The sequence below is a fragment of the Phodopus roborovskii genome, unplaced genomic scaffold, assembly GCF_943737965.1.
Source record: "Phodopus roborovskii unplaced genomic scaffold, PHOROB, whole genome shotgun sequence".
Taxonomy (NCBI): Eukaryota; Metazoa; Chordata; class Mammalia; order Rodentia; family Cricetidae; genus Phodopus; species Phodopus roborovskii.
Genome location: NW_026126514.1, coordinates 16,910,013 through 16,926,631, shown reverse-complemented (window position 1 = coordinate 16,926,631; position 16,619 = coordinate 16,910,013).

Genomic DNA, 16,619 nt, shown 5'->3' with positions numbered 1-16,619 from the left:
CTTGACCCCTCTGGTTCCTACAATCCTTTCTCCTCTTCTTCTGCAGGATTCCCCGAATTCCACCTAATGTTTATTTGCGAGTCTGCATATGTTTCTATCAGTTTCTGGATGACACCTATCTGATGAAAATTGGGCTAGGCACCAGTCTGGTTACAGGAGGTGATCAGTTCATACTATAAGTCTAAGCTGGAGCCTTTCTTGTAGATTATTGGGAGATTTCCTTGTGCTAAGTTTTTACCTGACTCTGAAATGCTCCCTTCTTCCAATAGTCTCTTTCAGTATTCCTCTCCTTTCCCCCCAACCCACCTAAGTGCTCTGTTCCCATTTTCACCCACCCCCTAGTCCACTCACCAGATCTCGTCTATTCCACTTTCCAGGTGTCCTCCCTTGGGCCCTCTTTGGGTGTGTGGGTTGTAGCATAGTTATCCTTTATTTTACAGTTAATATCAACTTATAGTTAAGTAAGTACCATGTTTGTCTTTCTTGGTCTGGGTTATCTCACTTAGGATGACTTTTTGTAGTTCCATCCATTTGCTTTCAAACTTCCTGGTGCCACATTTTATTTATTCATTCCTTGTTGAGGGACATCTAGGTTGTTTCCAGATTATGGCTTTTACAAATAAAGCTTCTAAGAATATACGTGAGCAAGTATCCTTGGGGTATGTTTGAGCATCCTTTATATATGTAACATGATATGTAAAATGAAAAATAAAAACTCAGAGTGTGATATTGGGGTTCAAGATTCAAGATGAAGATCAGAGAAGCAAAGCAGACAGCCCCTAGCTCTTAACTTTACCTCAGATTTAAAGGGTTGATCCTGTCTCCATGAGCTCTTCTACTTCTCCTCAACATAGCTGGAGACTAAGTCTCAGAATGTAGCCTGAGATACCAGGCTCCTGTCTTTTATATACCTTTCTAGAGCTAGAATTAAATGTGTGAGCTCGAATTCTCTTTTAGACTGGTTCACTCTGTGTAGACTAAGGTGTCCTTGAACTTAGAGAGATCCATCTGACTTTGTCTCCTGAGTCCTGGGATTAAAGTTGTGTTCCACTACTGCACAGCTTCTATAGCTAACTAGTGTGGCTGGCTTTGCATTTTGATTTTTCAGGCAATCTTTATTAAATAACAAGTAATATATCACCACAATTCCCCTTTTTTGTCTAATACAGAAAGAAGGCTACAACTAACATAAGAAAACTATATACAATAAGTACAATAGGCATATACAATATATACAGACAATAAGTACATCAATAATGTCTAGTCTTAGAAAAAATACTCCATTACTATCTCATCTTGGTGAGTTCAAAGTCTTGTACCTAATTTACTTTTAATCTAATTTGCATTATCAAATTATTCTTTTATGTCTTCCAAATCACTTACACTTTACACATCTTTAATGAGTTTCTTTTCTGAGTCTGGTAAGTAATGAAAACTATAAATATCACTATCTGGTTTTCAACTCCCTTAGAACCCAGAAAAGGAAATAATATTAACTGAGTAAGCTGGAAGTGTGAGAAAGTGACTTCCAAAAAAATGTTAGAAAAGGCAATAACCCAAAGTCATCCAAAGGCCCTCTGCATGTTGAGGCATCTGTCTTCAGCCTATAAGCCTACTATACAGACTTTTCTGTTCTGTGAAGGAGGATATTCTGAAGGATTGTCTTGGCAATGTTTGCAGTCACTGTCTTTGGTGTCCTCTTTGTCCAGTTTGGACAGTATACTATCAGTAGTCATGGCAAGGGCATTTTCTTGTCCAGTGGCTTAGCTTTATCACAAAGAATCTAAATTCCATGTGGAGTTTCTTCAATGCTCATCATCTCTGAAGTAGATTGGTGCTGCCAGGAGCAGACATGTCTCACTGTCATAAAAAATACCTATGTTATTAAAACATTTTAAAATGCCATATTCTGTAGACCTCTAAACTGTTTGCAGACGACCTGTCTATCTAAAATATATCTGTGTTTGACCTTGAAGACATTACCTAATGTGACTATAAGTTCAAGTGTAATAGGTGACTAATTATTAATCTATATTTCCTTATTATCTTAAATAGTTGGTAATAATAATTTTAAAGGATGAGAATTTTGTATTACATTGCTAAATGAGCTGTGCAGGTAAAATACCTTGAACAATATTAGAAATATATGTATAGTATGTTTTAACCAATGAATTTCAAGTTTGTATCAATATACAGTATTTGTATGCAATATACAATATACTAATCCAATATAAAATATTTAAAACTAGTAGTTGCTTTTTATAAGTAGATTAAATAATCTACCTTTTTATCTTATCATATTTATATCCTCCCTTTTTTTCAGAGTAGATTTTATAATCCACCCTTTTCGATCTTATCACATCTGTATCTCCCCCCGCAAAAAAACCTTTAATTGAATCTCCTTTGTTCAACTTTCTTCCTGATTGTAAAGCAACAATATTTTGCAGCCAATCCCCTTAAACAATGACAAATATTCATAACCTATTGAAAGACCCAAAACCACCCACTCCATCTCTTGAGAGTGTAGGCATTGTGTTCTTAAAGTTACTTCCAGTTGTCGGGAGGTGACAGCATTTTTGGGGGATCCTGAAAAGAAAACTTTGGGTCAACTGTCAAGCGTATCATTTTTGTCCAGTCTCTGTGTAATGTGAAAGTACAGGGCTTGTCTCAAGTCCTAACTAGAGTACTCTGTGAGGCTGGATCATCTCAGCTGGCCTTTTTGAAATTGATCTTTAGTTGGTGTTGGTGTTGTTCAGTTTAGTAGTATGATCATAATCAAGGAGAAATTGTCATTGTGGGACCCTATCCTCCTTTTGGAGGATGAAAGCCTAAATACTTCAAATGCATAAATGGTTCTTGTTACCGTGGCTGATCCCTGATTGGTATAATTACCTCAGCCAGTTTTGAAATTCCAAGGCAGAATTAAAAACAAAACAAAATAAAACAGATTTATTTTCCCCTTGATTGAAAATGGATTTTATTTTAATCAGCAACCCTTATTAATGATAAATGGTCTGAGAAAGAAATCAGGGAAATCCACATCCTCCATAATAGCCTCAATTAATGTAAAATATCTTGGGACAATTCTAAGCAAGAAAGTAAAAGAAATGTATGACAATAACTTCAAGTTTTTGAAGAAAGAAATTGAAGAAGATATCAGAAGATGAATCTCCCATGCTTATGGATTTGTAGGATTAACATAGTAAAAATGACCATCCTGCCAAGAAAAATCTACAAATTCAATGCAATCCCCATCAAAATCCCAAAATAATTCTTTACAGACCTTGAAAGAACAATATCAACTTTATATGGAAAAATAAAAACTTCAGGATAGCTAAAACCAATCTTGTACAATAAAAAAAATTCCAGAAGTGTTACCATTTTTAATTTTAAGCTCTACTACAGAGTTACAGTAATCAACATGTAATACATATGGTATTGGCATAAAAACAGACAGGTAAATCAATGGAACTGAATCGAAGACCCAAAGCATGCTTTTCGAAAACTCCAAAATGTCTGTTTCATGTCAGGAGAGACACCTGATATGAGACAGAAGAAAAACAAAAAATAATGGAATATTGCCACTAATATCTTAATCCTTTGGTTTTATGTTGACTTTTAACAGATTTTCTTAAAGAATAAACCTTGTATTTTATAAACACTTATAAGATTAATATATAGATAGATATAGAGATATATTTAAGTTTTTGTCATGATATTAATGATCATATAGAGTACTAATTCAAGAATAATATTTCATCTACCTTCCTGTACATGATTTTTGATTTGAGTCTCTACCAGTTGTCTACAGTAAACCATGACCACACCTAACAGTGAATTGCAGGTTTGTGGGAAGCTGGGCAGGCTAGAGAGATAATGATCCAAGAAACACCAGCATTGATGTAGTTTCCAAAACTATGCTTCTGCAGGTGTCTAGCATAACCTTTTGTGAATCTCAGGAACCCAAGCCAGCTTCTGCTACCATCTCATCATTTAGCAAGAAGTAGTTTGCCCCAAGGATGTCCTATGTCTGCCTTAGCTGCCTCCGCAGCATAGGTAAGCCGCCATGTGCCTGTGTGTTGTGCCTTGTGTCTATGTCTGCTCAGAACTGCCTTCAGAGAATAGTGGCTTCTTCTTTACCTCCACCCCCTTTCTAGTTCTTGTACCTAGTGCTCCATACTGGAAGTTGCAACTCAAATCTAAGTGGGACTGCTAGGGATGCCAGTCATAGCCTCCCTGTAATTTGTAGGCAGCTATATCAAGAGCAGTAATGGTATAAACATTTTATATAATTTCATTGGTTAGAAAAAAAGGGACATATTTAGTGCCACATTTCAAGTGGCATTAGAAACTCTTTAAACTATTTTCATTACTTTTTATAGGCAAGAAGGAAAAGTACATACAGAAAAATAGGGAAGTCTTTGGAATTGTGGGACTTGGGTTTAAATCTCAGAGCTGTCATCCTTAGCTGGGGGATCTTGAGTCAGTCATTCTATGGTTTGAAGTCTGTGTTTTTCATCCATCAAAATGTGATTAGTAATACCCATTTTTGGGTTTTGGTTAGAAAAGTAAATGAAAAGTATCTTTGTAAAATACCTCTTAAACATCATAGTACCTGGCACAATTAATGTCAGTTGGTAAATGTTAACTCTGAAAGAAATTGAAGCCACATTAAGTGTGGTAGCAGAATGTCTATTGTTGTGCCTTGCCCAAATTACATTGCTGTTGTTACATTTGTAATGGCTGGATTTTCCCCTTGTAACATATCACTTACAACTTTCAGTATCACTAGGCTTTTTTCTCTTTATCTGTTCTTTTTACAATTTTCTCTTCCAGAAATAGCAGCACAAGGAAGGCAGGTTAGCTTGGAAACTGCCATTGGTTGTCCAATGCTCCCCAAACAATAAAGATACTATCTCCAAGCTTCAGTCTCCTTATATATAAAATAATGAGCTGGACAGATGGGATCAGGAAGAAGGCTTGAAGATTGTGATCCATTGTTTTTATTCCTTTCCCCAATATTTCCTTGAAATTTTAAGTCACAGTGTTAAGTACCATGGGAGTGACTTAAAAAGATGTACATTAAAACAAATCCAAACAAAGAAAAACAAGAACATTGGCATTCAGGGCAATATAAATCCAGCAAAGTAAAGGGTGTTAATGAGAGACACATCAAATAGAGCAGAATTTGTTTCTGGGATAAAAATTACAGAGTTTTATTGATAAACCTAGTAAGTGTTTCAGAAACTCCATGGATAAGAAGGGAAGAACTACTTGTTTTTAAAAAATAGCTCAGTTGTTCTTTAATGGGGGTTAGTTCACTTTGGGAAGAAAATATGTTGCAGTGTATAAACAGCTGGCCTTAATATCATTGTCATCTTAGAGGTAACATGTAAGCACATGTTTTCTGAACACTTGCACTGAGCTCATTCCCATGTTTGATGTGACTATAGAGACAAACTGCTTTATCTAAACTCAAGGATTTGCCATGTGAATTGCTTGGATGTAAATTTCACCTAATTGGTTTATATTAGTTATCAAGATAAATGACTCTAGTTCCTGATTTCTCATTATTTTAAGATTTAACATTTTATGAAAAGATGTGGATTCCTTCCAGACTAACGTGTTTTGATCACGCCAGACTGCCTGAAACAGAGTACAAGCTGATCCTACATTAAAAACAGCTGGACAAAACAGCCCTACAGGCTACAGCCAGGATATCTGAATCTTCTTCGAATCCCCCAAGACAGCGCCCCTTACCAGCAGGAAGTAGTTTGGAAAGAATGATGCCCAAATTCCCAAATATTGTCTATAAATGTTTGTTTTCATTTAATTGGACTGTGTTATATAAAATTAAATAAAATAAAAAAATTAAAAAAAAGATTTAACATTTTAGTTTTTTCCTAAAGTTTTAACTTAATGCTATTCATTTCACACTCTTGCTGATACTTGATTTAGGAATGTGGGTGGTGTTTCCCTTTCTAATGTTCCACTGAATTTAATTTAGAGTGTAATTGTGTGTGCTGGATATACTGGTCATCATCAGTAAAATGGTAATTGAGGAAGCAATTGAGAAAGCAGGGCTGATCTCAGTTTAAATGCAGTTTTAACAGTGAAAACTTATGACCTACATATATAATTGAAATGAAGGTATACTAAGAAAAATAGGTAAGTTGAGTATTGTTCAAGTAGTGCCAAAATGAATTAGGGAAGTTGCTACTTGACTAGTATTTCAGAATGTGTATTCAGAAACAAAACCAACCAAACCTAAAAGAAGGCTAGATAGATAACTGAAGAGCGCTCACTACTCTTGGAGAGGTTCCATTCCCAGCACCCACATTGTTGCTTACAGAAATGTGTTAACACCAGTCCCAGGGGATCTGACATCCTCTTCTGGCCTCCATAGGCATTAATCATGCATATGGTGCACACAAATACACACAAAACACCAATGAAATAAAATTAAATGAAAAAAAATGCAATTGGTTTTGTGATTAACAATGCTGTTCTACTTCTACAACAGCACTGGTGAGTGTGGGTATTGATATTTACTTTTCCAAGGGACAAATTTTATATTTAGACCACCTTCCTTTTAAAGGTTTGTGTGTCCCGCATTTCCTGGATGTTTTGTGTTAAGGACTTGTTGTATTTAAGATTTTCTTTGGTCAATGAATCTGTTTCCTCTAGTTTATCTGAGATTCTTTCTTCCATCTCTTGAATTCTGTTGGTTATGCTTGTGTCTATAGTTCCTGCTTGTTTGCCAGTTTTCTATTTCCAGTATTCCTTCAGTTTTCTTTATTGTCTCTATTTCAGTTTCCTTCACCTGCTTAATTGTTTTTTCTTGGTTTTCTGTACTTTCTTTAAGAGATTTGTTAATTTCTTCTAATTTTTTGTTTGTTTTTTTTCTTCCATTTTTTCAAGGGATTTTCTCACATTGTCTTTGAGGGCCTCTATCATTTTTATGAAGGTATTTTTAAAGTTGTTCTCTTTGCTTCATCCTTTTGGGGTGATTAGGTCTAGTTGGTATAGAGTCCCTAGATTCTGGTGTTGCCATGCTTGTCTTTCTATTGTTAGGTGCTTTCTTGTCTTCCTATCATTTCTTCCAGTAGGTGCAGGTAGGGTCTCTCTATCTTGCTATTGTACCCCCCAGGGGCTCTTAGGTGGAATAAAAGTTTGATGTCTCTAGTGCAGGGTGGTCCAAGCTCTCTAGGAGGTCTCTCCTCTGGCCAGGGCCAGGAGATGGGGGTCAAAGATTAGACTCCAGCAGAAGCCCAGTGAAGGGGGTCAAAGACCTCAACAAAAGTCCAGCCATACCGAACCTCTTTGAATAGAAAGTGGGAGGTACACTTGAACAAACTGATAAAGGAGACAGCTTCCTGATCATAACACCAGTAGCACAGAAACTGAAATCAACAATTAGTAAATGGGACCTCCTGAGACTGAGGAACTTCTGTAAGGCAAAGGACATAGACAACAACACAAAATGGCAGCCCACAGCATTGGGAAAATATTTGCCAAGTCATTGCCTTTTCCTACTCCACCAAGAAGTTGACTGTGGGATTTCAAATACCATTACAAAAATGGGCTTTATTAATTGTGTGTCTTCCAGAAGCGCTTTCCAGAATTGTACAAGCTTTGTTGGTGCTATTTTATTTCTGAGTGCACATGACTGTGACCACTGCAGATGATCTGTAGTCTCCTTATGAATTGCTCAGGCCTTGCTTTGTAATTAGGACAGGAGTTTTTCAATTTGGGTGCCTGGTACTAAAATGGCTTTTCCTTACTACATTAGTCTGTTCTAGTAATGGATTACCATAGCATGTACCATCAACCATTCCACTTGTATTATCTCCAAATTACACTGAACTTTTTTTCCCCTCTGTGGAGACAGAGAGATTCATTACAGACTAAAGGAAATTTTGGAACTAGAAAGTGGAAACTCTTTTGATAATACCAAGACAGTCTTTTTCTATCTTGATCATTTAATAGAAGTAGAACATGAGGCTGATCACTGTTCCAGAATAGTGGGATGATGTTGCTGTCCTCTTTACAACCCTTTCCAGACTTTCTGTTACTTTTCTAGTTAGGTCCCTGATATCATGGAGTCTGTGTTATGCTTTGAGAGTGAGAGGAACTATGTAAAAAGTACATTGGGCTAGTTGATCTGCATTCTAACTAAATGTTGCTAAGAACAGGCCATGTAACTTTAGAAAAGAAAATACACATGTGTGTGAACAGATTAGATTTGATGAAAATATTTTATAATTCTTCGGTATAATAAATTGCCTCAAAATGTACTTAAGAGTAATTAAAACTGGTGTTTATTTATATATGTGTATTATTTTTGCGTGTTTGGGTGTGACCTATGTACATGTGTAGTCCAGGAGTAAATACTAAGTGTATTTCTCCATAGATTTCCAGCTCATTGTTTTCTAAGACAGGGCACACTGACTGACTAGACTTGCTGAACAATGTGCTCCAGGGCTCTGCATGCTTCCTGTCATGTCACCTCAATTTCTGGGTAAAGATGTGCACTGCTGGGCCTAGGTTTTGATGTGCATCCTGGGGAATTTGAATTTATATCCTCATTCTTGTGTGATAAGCACACTTTATTGACTGAGTCCACTGCCCCCAAATGAATATTTAAGGTGAGTTCCCTACATTAAAGAATCCAAAATTTGACTATACAATGTCTTACTGCCTTAAAACTACAGTTACTTAGTATGCAAGGTAGCTGAGATCTTCTTCATGAATACTGTGTCTTCCTGAGTTCATAAAGCATGGTGTAAAATCAGGATAACAGTGAGATAATGTATATGTTATGGATTGAATCATGTCCTCCTAATGTCCATATGTGAAGTCCTAGCATCCACTGCTTCTAATAATGTATCATCTGGGATTGGGCCTTCTATGGAGTAAATCAAAACAAAAGTCTTTAGCATGGACCCTTATACAGTATGACATTTTAAAAAGTTATTTTTCATTTTACATATCAACCCCAGTTCCCTCTCACTCTCCTTATCCCCCCCAATCCTTCCCACTCCCCATCTACTCCTCAGAGCAGGAAAGACCTTCCTTGGCGAGTCAACAAAGTGTGGCCTACCAAGTTGAGGCAGGACCAAGCATTTACCCTTGTATCAAGGTTGAGTATGGTATCCCACCATAGGGAGTAGGCTCCAAAAAGCAAGTTCATACCCCTGGGGTATGTCCTGATGGTTACTTCCAGGGTCATTCCCAACAGATCAAGTCACATAACTGTCACCCACATTTAAACGATCTAGTTCAGTCCCATGCAGGTTCCCCAGCTGTCTGTCCATAGTCTGTGAGCTGCTTCTAGCTATTATTGGTGCCCTCATTAAAAGATTTGGATGTAAAGATAGATACAGAGAGGAGATAACATGAAGAGCTTCACATAGATGATAATCTTCAAGTCAAGAAGACATACCTTGGGGAGACCTGTTCTTTCTATTATTGTTCAGGAAGAATCAACTCCACTGATCCCTTGAGTTTGGACTTCTAACTTCTAGGGTTGTAAAATGACAAATTTTAAGTCACCCTGCATGACAATTAGCTATGATCCACCTAGGAAAACAATATGGCACATAAGGCTTGACTGCCAGAAGCAAGGGCTCTATAACTATTGGCATATGGATTATGTAAGAATTCTTGCCAGTAAAAACTGATTTATATTTTTTGATATGAGTCATACTTTTCCTTTTTCTTATACACCATAACGAAGACCAGATATCGTCTCATGATTTTTGGTGCTGAAAGAAATAATCTGTTTTTATAGGTGGGAAAACTGAGTCCAAAAGAAAAAAAGAGCCCTTTCTTAATCTTCTTAGGCCATTGCTTTAACTAGGGACTTTTTCCTAAATCGGCTTTAGGATATCACTTCATCCAGATAGTGTCAGATACTGTACTATAGATATTGATAGAATATGGAATGGTATGGGTCCACCCTCAAATACACTACATTTTATCAGGGAGAGAGACATATAGACCCACATGATGTTGCTGTTGGTTACACAGCCTCCAATAATACCCCTTTCTCCTCAGGATGAAAAAATATCTCAGTTTGGTTCATGTTCCAATTTATCTACATCTGAATGATAAATTTTTATTGGCATAAGATAGTGGTGTCTTTGCTCCTATTACAAAAAACAATTGGTCAAAAGACAAGGATATAATCCAGACTTTGAAAGAAGGGAAAGAAAGACTAAGGTGGTACCTGAAGGCTAGTCGCTGTCCATTTTTACCATTGGCTCCCATAAGACATAATGGAAATCACCTTGCTGCTGTAAGAAGAAACAGCACAGTCATAATGAGGATGACAGTGGGGAAATCCTGGACCCATCTGTGACAAGATGCTTACAATTGTAGATGGAAGCCCCACCTTCACACAACTACCTGAACTTCTTAATATATGAGATAATTAAATGTTCTCTTCTCAGCCAACTCCTCTTAGATACTCTGGATTGTGTCAGCCAAAGCACCCTGACTCTCACAAGCAGTTGAATTATTTAGAATATAGGTAGTTAATCATGCTTTGGAAGATAAATAAAGGTTTCTGGAAGAACAATCTCTAAACCCGACTTTGGGGTGGAAAGGAGATTTCCTTCTATCCCTGCATAACTTGGATAAGGGTAAGCAAGCATCTTCAGGCATCAGGGTATTCTATATAAGGGCAGACATGGATCAGACTCTTGGTATTAAAGGAACTATGAGTAATGCAGTTTATTGGTGCTGTAAGTAAAATTCAGGAGGAGAAACATTACAAAAGATGCTGAATTGGTCTCTATGAAGGTTAGACCTCTGGGTTTTATTTAATGTGCTAAGAATCTAAACTTTATTTTGTGGGGCTGATTATGAGAGCACTTAATTTAAGTTGGAGAGAAATTGTGGTTGCAATGATCGTGTTTATGGTTTAGAAAGGCTGATTACTTTGAGCACTGATGATGATGATGATGATGATGTGTGTGTTCTCTTTTGTGCTTTTATGTAACTGAGAAGGAATCTGGGATGCCTTGAGGGCCAAGTTTAAAATGTTGGGAAATCACCAAAGAATTTTGACAAGAAGAAGCATCTTGATTTTCAAAGAGATGTTAAATCAGTTAGAAAATAATTGGTTTTGAATAGAGCTTTGGCAGGGTTAAAAAAGCCAGCAAATGTGGGATTAGAGGGGTGTGCTCCAGGTTTTCACAAGCATAAGAATCATCTAGGGATCCTGTTAGAAAACACAGATTTTGATTCAGCAAATCTAGGGTGAGGTCTGACCCTCTGCGAGTTCAGCATCCTTCTATAGGTGAGTCTAAGACTGCTCATCCTGAGGTCATCACTTCAGCGACAAGGACTCACCACTCAGAGACATTTATTTATGTGGGGAGTTTGAAGGTATTCTCTCTCTCTCTCTCTCTCTCTCTCTCCCTCCCTCCCTCCCTCCCTCCCTCCCTCCCTCCCTCCCTCTCTCTCTCTCTCTCTCTCTCTCTCTCTCTCTCTCTCTCACACACACACACACACAGAGGCTTATAAAATTGGCAAATCTTTTCAGTTCAAAAATTCAAAATTTCAAAACCATTTCAGTCTTTTGAATCCCCAGAAAGGGCTGCCCCCTCAGTCCGGTCCTTCCATTCCTCACCGACAATGCACTTGCTATAAGCTCTCTAAATGGAAGCTCTGTTCATTGCAGTGAATACTGTCGTGTTTCTTGGAACAGTTGTTCCGGTCACCACCAGGCTCCCAGTTCTCAATCTTATCTGCAAAAGAATCACACTAATATCTGCTGAATCTGTCTATGGTTCTTTGAGGTTAGTTTTCAGTGTCTTCAATGAGGGAGTTTCTACATCAGTTGCAGAATTTCTTTTATCAGACTCCCTATCATTTCATTATTTGTTTTCATTGAATTTTACAAAGCAGCCACTCTCTTATAAAAGAGCTAATCAAGTGCGTGTTTCCTACACTGCACATTTATATAAATATATATTCTTTACGAATTGCATAGGTTTCAGCTTTCAAGGAGAAAGAGATACTATTTCTTGGACTGATATGTCGGCATGGAACACATTTTCAAATATTTTGTATCAACTTCTATACTTTAATATCTGCCAATCTATCCTTCATTATGCTAAATGCATTTTAAGGAAGTATCCTGTGCAAGTCCACAGATGACTCCCCGGCATACAAAATGGGTTCATCCTCATAAAAATGCAAATGAACTGTGTGCCAATGTAGGCCTTGAACATTTGTATAGAAAATAAAAAGAGGCTTCCTAACTGAGCCCAGAGGAGCTCTACTCACAATGAGTTGATGAGCAGACACAGTAAAGGCGCCAGATATATTACACTTTCAGAGTATTTAACTAGAAACTCAAGTTTTAATCAGAAAGTAGTCTGCTTGAAAAGCATTGAAGACTCATTAGGCATTTGTAGAACAGAGTGGCCTTGCATCCAGTAGTCTTAGGTTATGTGGGCATTGTCAGTTTCCTAAATGAGAGCAGAAACTGGATCAAATTCTGAAATGATAGATGAACAGAGTAGGGGGGGTTATTTAAGCAGTGCAAGCAAAAGCCTCTAAATCTCTGCCAGTCTTTTTATTGGACTGATCTGGAATTGTGTGTGGAGCTGTGTTTAGAGACCCTGGTTTAAGACAGTCATACATGGTGACAAACGGTTGCCAGGGCCGGACATTAGCCAATTCTTGTCTTCTGCTGGGAATAAAGGTAGCTGCAGATTTGTACCAAGTTCATGTTAGGTGAAGCTTGCTTTAAGTCCTCCTCTTAGAAGGCTGATGGGGACAATGTGTGTGTTATTGTACTTAACTCCACTCCAAATTTCCCATGAGTGAAAAGCAGCCAGACATTTTCTGCTGAAACTACTAATCACTTTCCTCAGTATGTCTCCAAAAACATTGAGCATCTGTAAATTACCCTTCCTGATATGCACAGTCACTTGTTTTGCCTTTTATCTTGCTAGGGCTGGGCTTGCTAGACAGGAGGGAGGGAAGTTCACACAAGCTACTGGGTTTAGTGTCAGACTGGACTTAAGGCTCTGCCTTCTGGGTGTGATTCCAGGATTCTAGAATGCACTTTGAGCTTGCTGTCAAATTGGTATTTTCTTTCCAACTGTGTCCCAAATTGCTTTCTACTTGTATTCATTATTTTTAAACTTTAAGTCTACCTCTATTGTTTGAAAGCTATTATTTTTATATAATTTTAAAATTTAAATTAGAAACAAATTTGTTTTACATATTAATCCCAGTTCCCCCACCCTCCCATACTCCCCTGTTCCCCCCCCAACCAAACCCCATTCCATCCACTTTCTCCTCCCCAGGGAGGGTGAGGAATTCCATAGGGAGTCATCAAAGTCTTTCATATCATTTGGAGCAGGGCCCAGGCCTTCCCTCATGTTTCAAGGAGAGAACATCACTCTGTGTGTAATGGGTCCCCAAAGTCTATTCCTATACTGGGGATAAATACTGATCCACTACAAGAGACCCCATGGACTGCCCAGACCACCCAACTAATACCACATTCAGGGAGTCTGGGTCAGTCCTATGCTGGTTTCTCAGCTTTCAGATGCTATGAATAAGATCCCCCTTTTCAGGTCAGCAGTTCCCTTGGTTTCTCTAGCCTGGTCTTGACTCATCACTCTTCCCTTTCTGCAACTGGATTCCAGGAGTTCAGCTCAGTGTTTAGCTGGTCTTTTTCTGCTTCTATGAGCTACTGGATGAAGGTTTAGGATGGCAATAAGGTAGTCACCAATCTCATTATTGGGGAAGGGCATTTAAGGTAGCCTCTCCACTATTGCTTAGATTGTTAGTTGGGGTTATCCTTGTACATCTTTGGGCATTTCCCTAGTGCCAGATTTCTCTATAAACATATAATAGTTACTGCTATTATGGTATCTCTATTTGTGCTCTCCTCTATTCTTTCCATGACTCAATCTTCCTGTTCCTGTGTGGCAACCTCTTCCCTCCTGTTCTCCCTAACTCCCTCTCCCCTCCCCATGCTCCTAATTTGCTTGAGGGATCGTGTCTCTTTCTCCTTCTCTAGGGGAACATGCATGTCTCTCTTAGGGTCCTCCTTGTTTCCTAGCTTTTCTGGCAGTGTGGATTGTAGGCTGTTAATCTTTGCTCTATGTCTAACCACTATATATGTGTGAGTATATACTGTTTTTTGTCTTTTTGTGACTGGGTTACCTCACTCAGGATAGTCCTTCTAGTTCCATCCATTTGCCTGTCATGGGGGATTCGAAGAAGATTCAGAAATCCTGGCTGTAGTCTGTAAGGCTGTTTTGTCCAGCTGTTTTGAATGTAGGATCACCTGGTACTCTGTTTCAGGTGGTCTGGCTTGATCAAACCACATTAGTCTGGAAGGAATCCCCATCTTTTCATTTTCTGTGGAAACAAAAATAGAAATCCTTTTCCCCAGTAACTTGTCCTTGAATTTAAATTTTGGAGTCAAAGCATTTTTTTTTTAAATTTAATTTATTATTTTACATGTCCATCCCAGCTCCCTCTCCCTCATTCCCTCCCTCCCTCCCTCTCTTCTTTCCTCCCTTTTACCCTCTCTGCCCTCTCACATGCACCCTAACCACCCCTCCATCCCCCCACCCCAACTCCACATGTAGGGGAACGCCATCCAGCTGGGGCCATGCAGGTCCAACAGGTCATGTGAAGCAGGGACCAGGGCCTCTCTCCAGCCTCCAGATCAAGGCAGTTATCCCTCCATGGGGGATGTGCTTGCAAAGTCCCCCTGTGCACCAGGGATACACCCTGGCTCCACTGCCCTAGGTCCCCTAGACCGCTCAGTCCCTCTGGCTGAGAACCATATTCAGGGGGGCCTAAGTCAGTCCCATGCTGACTTCCCAGCCATCAGTCTGGTGGCCCTTTAGCTCCTCCTTGTTCAGGTAAGCTGTCTCTATGTGTTTCTGCTGCCTGGTCTTGTCCTCTCCATCTGCATCTGAATTCTACTTCGACTCAGTGTTTATGTATGGGTGTTTGCTCCTGTTTCCAACAGGCATTAGTTGAGGGCTCCATGGATAAGTTAGTTGTTTATCTCACTCTCCGGGAAGGGCATTTATGGTAGCCTTTCCATGGAAGCTCAACTTGTTATTTGGCAGCAGTCTTGTAGTTCTCTAGACCTTTCTTTGTGTTCAATTTTATCTTCAAACTAATATTGGCTCCCTCTTTTATGTCTTCTCTCTCTCTCTCTCTCTCTCTCTCTCTCTCTCTCTCTCTCTCTCTCTGTCTCTCTTTCTCTTTCCTGTCTTCTAATCCTAACCAGGCTCAATCTTCCTGGTTGCACATGTTTTCCTTTCCTTCCCCTCATTTTCTCCTACTTCTCTCTCCATTCGCTGCCACCCCACTTCCCCTGAGCTCTGGGGGACTTGTCCCTTCCCAGTTCTGTGAGGGACTTTATATGAATCTCTTAGAATATGTAAGACCCTCAGAATGAGGAGTCTTCCAGGTTCGGTCGATACCCCAAGAACTCAATGTCCAGTCCAGTTGCTGCAAAATGCAAGAGGCTTTAATGAACAGGAAACATTTGCACAAATGGGCTCCTCCAGCACGCAGGCTAGGGAGAAGCCCCCTCCCCTGGGCCCAGGTGTTTTTAAAGGCAAACCCACAAGCTTAGGGAGGGGGTGGGACCCTCTGTCCATTGAGTAAGTGACTCTTGGAGGCCAGATGGTCTGCTATTAGGGTCAGCAGACCTTAGGGCCTCAGGTGTGCTAATTAATCTTGTCTGGGCAAAGCAGAGTTATAGCTATCTCTTGACCCTATTTACTACCTGTTGACTCACAGGAAAGGAGGGGCAGTGTGAATTCTTATCTCAGGGCCTTGTGTGAGGAAGCTAGCAAATTCCAAGGAACAGATATTGGTTTCTAGGTTAGTCCATCATTAACATTACTTTTTAGGTCTTTCAAATATACCTTGTATCCTAGTTTCTCTGGTGGTGTGAATTATAGGCTGGTGATCCTTTGATCTAGGTCTAAAATCCATATATGAGTGAGTACATGCTGTGTTCCTCTTTTTGTGATTGGATTACCTCATTCAGGACGGTTTCTCCAAGTTCCTTCCACTTGCCTGCGAATTTCAAGATACCATTATTTTTTTCTGCAGAGTAGTATTCCATTGTGTAGATGTGCCACATCTTCATTAACCATTCTTCAATTGAGGGGCATCTAGGTTGCTTCCAGGTTCTTGCTATTACAAATAGTGCTGCTATGAACGTAGTTGAACAGATGTCTTTGTTGCTTGGATGTGAATCCTTTGGGTATATGCCTAAGAGGGGGATTGCCGGGTCCTGTGGTAAACTAATTCCCATTTTTCTGAGGAACCGCCATACTGATCTCCAAAATGGCTATATGAGTTTACACTCCTACCAGCAGTGGAAGAGTGTTCCCCTTTATCCACATCCTCTCCAACATGAGTCATCATTGGTGTTTCTAATTTTAGCCATTCTGGCAGGTAAGATGGTATCTCAAGGTTGTTTTGATTTGCATTTCCCTGATAACTAAGGATGTGGAGCATTTTCTTAAGTGTCTTTCAGCCTTTTTGATTTCCTCTATTGAGAATTCTTTCTTCAGTTCTGCACCCCATTTTTTAATAGGGTTATTTGG